Genomic DNA, 4453 nt, shown 5'->3' with positions numbered 1-4453 from the left:
TGGTGGCAGGCAGGCAGGCAGGTAGGCAACCACACAGACACCCCCTGCCACCACACAGACACTGCCTGCCTGACACAGACACTGCCTGCCTGCCTGCCACCACACAGACACTGCCTGCCTGGGCAGGCAGTGTCTGTGTGGTGGCAGGCAGGCAGGCAGTGTCTGTGTGGTGGCAGGCAGGTAGGCAGTGTCTGTGTGGTGGCAGGCAGGCAGTGTCTGTGTGGTGGCAGGCAGGCAGACAGTGTCTGTGNGAGAGAGGGGGGGGGGGGCGGGAGGGGGGGGGGGGGGGGCCGGGAGGGGGAGAGAGAGAGAGAGAGAGAGAGAGAGAGAGAGAGAGAGAGAACGAGAGCGCGCGAGAGAGAGCTGGGAAATTTACCAGCAAACGCAGCCTGCGTCCCTGGATACCATCCCGATATTACCGAGCACTGCATCCACGCGACTCACGGACGCGCCCCTCGCTATACGTCTCCTCCGCCAAGCAGCGGCGTCATGGTGATGTGCAAGCAAAGGAAGCGATAGCAATGCGCAGCCGCGAGTCGATATACGGTCCCTATATACCGCCATGCTCCTCAGTCAGCGATCGACTCGAGCTCATACGTCTGCCAGCCGATACGGCGAGGTGCCTCGCAATACTAACCGGCCGTAGATGTAATCCGCTTGAAATCGCAGGAAACGCGTCGTAAACGGCGATCGTTATATTTTTAGATTCCTAACGAATCCGCCGCGCCTCTGCTCGTGTGTCGCCGACAGTGACAACGGCGAGAGACGGTGCGCGCGGGGGGAGGAGGAGACGGGGGTAGGAGGGAGGGGTCGGATGGGTGGGATGGGGAGGAGCGGGACGAACCCCAGCGATACGCGAATGCAGGCACGACAGCTTGATTTCTGGCACTCCGACCATTCACGCTAGCGTGTACAAGGACGCGACGTCCCCAATGACAAGACACGGTATATATAACGCGGCGGGCAGCAGACGCACTCGTGCGCGAGTTTATGTTTAAGACGCGGGAGAGAATAATGGCGGCGATTGTCTTCGCCTGGTCGTACAAAGGCCTCCGCTGTGTGATCCTGCAGCATCTGCCGGCTAGCGGGGCCGTACGTTGGGCAGCATCTGCCGGCCGACTACCTGGGTCGTTAGTACAGGTGACCGCCGCCGCTGCCGCCATTGCCATGTGCTCCGTCGTCAGACAATGGCCGCCGGTTCGGAGCCGCAGTCGCGGCAGGTGCGTCGTATTTTCTCGCCCCTGGAGCTGACTCGACGCGCGTCCATTGTCCGGCCGGTAGAGGAGGCCGAGCGAGATTTACGTCGCGTCTGCTGGCTGTCGGCCGTTACTACAATACGCGGCGGCGGCGGCGGCGGTAGCAGCAGCGGCGGCGGTAGAGTGAACCATCAGCATCGAACAAGCAACCGACAAGCGGCATCGAGCCACCGCCTGCATGCGCGCTGTTTTCTATTTCGTGACCTAAATAGTGCTCAACGGCAATCACTATGCCGGCGCTGTATGCGGCGCGCGTGAATACAACCTATGGTGTGATGGGGGTTCGCTGTGAATATTGTCTATAACGTGATATGTGAATGCGTCCTTGCAAAATATGTGTACGCACCCACTATAAATATCGTCTACAGCGTAATATACGCAGAAGACCAATTATAAAACCCAATCAACGTAGCCTGATTTACGGAGTAGGGGTCAATCTATCACGTGATACATAGAAGACTAAGTATTAATCCAATCTGTAGCGTAATAAGTCAACGTATAGCCGATGCATGCCGATTAGTGTGACACGCCGAGCCATTATATTGAGACATCATCGCAGCTATATATAGCTCCTCTTAGTTCACGCTCTCTCTCTCTCTCTCTCTCTCTCTCTCTCTCTCTCTCTCTCTCTCTATATATGTCCCTCTTTTCACACACGCACGCACACACACGCGCACGCCACACACACATACACACACATACACACACACACACACACGCGCGCGCGCGCACGCACACACGCACACAAACACACACACGCACACGCGCAAATATTTGTACACGCACACGCGTATTTGTTAAAAGTAGCTCGGCATCTAACTGCGAACGACCCGACATCACGATTGGCAGCTCAGCGGAATAGGGCGCGACCAATGACCAGCGGCCCCGCGAACACGTGCCGTTAGTTTTATATTAAAAAATGTGTAAACTGAGAAGAACGCTCCATCGCCATCTTGGCGCAAGCTAAAAGCGGCCCGCTCTCAGATTTGGTTTCCCCATAGGCTACACACTTTAAGGTCGCGGGCTTAGCGACAAACGCATGACTCACGGGAAAGAATCTTAGTTTGGAAATAACTCCCCGGGACTGAGAATAACACGACCCACATTATCGAATGTTGGGCAGTAGGAGATATATCCTCCGTGCGCGAAGTCGTGTTTTCGCGGGCCCCCGGATTTCATCTAGTCTGTGTAGTGACTCGCTGATTTATTAGAATAATTAACCTGTAGACCGTTTATCACACCTACGTGTTTGTGTATACTGTGTGGTACTGATCGTCTACTGGTTAATACTCACATCTCTCACGAAATCTGCAATAAGAACATTGATACCTACCGCGCAGAACCTGGGAAGCCATACACACATCGCAAGGTACAACAACGAATATTACAACGAACACGAGGCGATAGCGCCAGGGTATCAGAATCGCCGCGACTGACAAGCATATGCTACACGGCGTACATAAATCATTTGGATAACTAGCGCTATGTCGATCAGCGGAGCTTCGCCGAAAAGCCCGAGAAGGCGCCGATTTGGCAAACGGCCGAAACGTACTGTCGTGAGGTCGTGTGCAAACATACCGTCGAGACTATATATCAGTGCATGCAGATACGTACTGTGTCATGTCGTGAATGCCTTATAAATTATGTGCGGTTAATCAAGCGATATGCGTATATAGTGATATAGCGAGATGAGACAGATGGCTCGTGCATGCTCTCTATTAAGACTCTTTGCCACGCACGACACGCATGCGCTGCCTTTTCGTCACATGAAGCAATTCTGCGATGCCAGGTACAGTAATCATTCGCAATTGATAGTGATTTACACGCGGTACGTATATAGGCGCAGCAGCCACGCGCAGGGAAGGGGGACGTCGTTGATTATCGATTAGTGCCACTAGTGTTGTTCGGCGTTAATTGCAAATGGCCTTACTGCAACCCACCCCCCATACATACACATATCTATCGATCTATCTATCTGTCTGTCGGTCTGTCTGTCTGTCTGTCTGGCTGGCTGGCTGGCTGGCTGCATATCTGCATGCCTGCATGTCTGTGTGTTTTTCCTTCGCTCTCGTTCGCACGTGTTTGCTCCCCCTCTCTTTCTGGCTTTAGTTTTCTCTCTCTCGCTCTCTTCAGCTCGCTTTCTTTCTCTCTCTCGCTCTCTTCAGCTCGCTTTCTTTCTCTCTCTCGCTCTCTATCGCTGTGCCTTCGTCTCCGTGCCTCTATCGCTCGCTCCTTCTCTCTTGCTCTTTCGCGAATTTCGTCTGCTTGCCTCACTCGGGAGAAGCCTCTCCATCTCTCTCCTAATACCATGTGAAGTCATCGAAGTCTAAACGATGCCTGCTATGGAAGCTGTCGTTGCCGTCTTATGCGAACAATGACCCTCCCGCTGGTGTGCTGCTAGACTCATGAGTGCGTGCGTACCCAGCTAGCAGCTCTCTTGGGGTCCTTTCAATGACACCAGCGTGCCTCGATGGTGACGCAGCCATATACGCTAGCGGATCGATATCGCGTGCAGATCGAATTCGCTCTCCAATGACAGCGCTACCATAATACTGTTGGACAGATTCTAGCAGCCAGTTCAAGCTTACGTGCGTAGCGCACATACGAGGTGGGATGGAAGGTGTAATGCCGTTATAAGGCCTTTAGATTATCACTTCACATTCTGATCATTGTGCTCATATATAAGGCGCGTTCACACGGACGTTTTTGGCCCGAGCCTAATTAGGCCCGCGCCAGATTTGGCTCGAGCCGAGCGTTCACACGGACGTTTTTGGCCCGAGCCTAATTAGGCCCGTGCCAGATTTGGTCCCATCGAAAACGTCAGACCAGGCCCGAGCCAAATTTTAGCACCAGCTTTCGGCGAGCGGTAGAGCGGTAGAATCGGTTGAGCGGTAGATGCGCGCCGCGAGTGTCGAACGTGTACTTCGACGAAATAAAGTCCAAAACAGTATAAAAATTCGAAAAATTTGATCATGATGCACCCTTTCAAGATTGATAATTGAACTCGGAACGGAAGGGCGGTTTGAGGGATGGAAATAAGTGCTTACCTAAGTAAACACTCTGAATCGTACACAACGCCATCTCGCGACATACTGCCTAAGTATCTGTGAGATATTTGTGCAATAAAATTTATTTGAATTTGAATTTGAATTTGACAGACAGTATTCACTTGTGTACGTGTGAACGCTCCGATCAAA

This window comes from Priapulus caudatus, unplaced genomic scaffold, assembly GCF_000485595.1.
Source record: "Priapulus caudatus unplaced genomic scaffold, Priapulus_caudatus-5.0.1 Scaffold190, whole genome shotgun sequence".
NCBI classification, from domain to species: Eukaryota; Metazoa; Priapulida; class Priapulimorpha; order Priapulimorphida; family Priapulidae; genus Priapulus; species Priapulus caudatus.
This window is presented reverse-complemented; position numbering follows the sequence as displayed.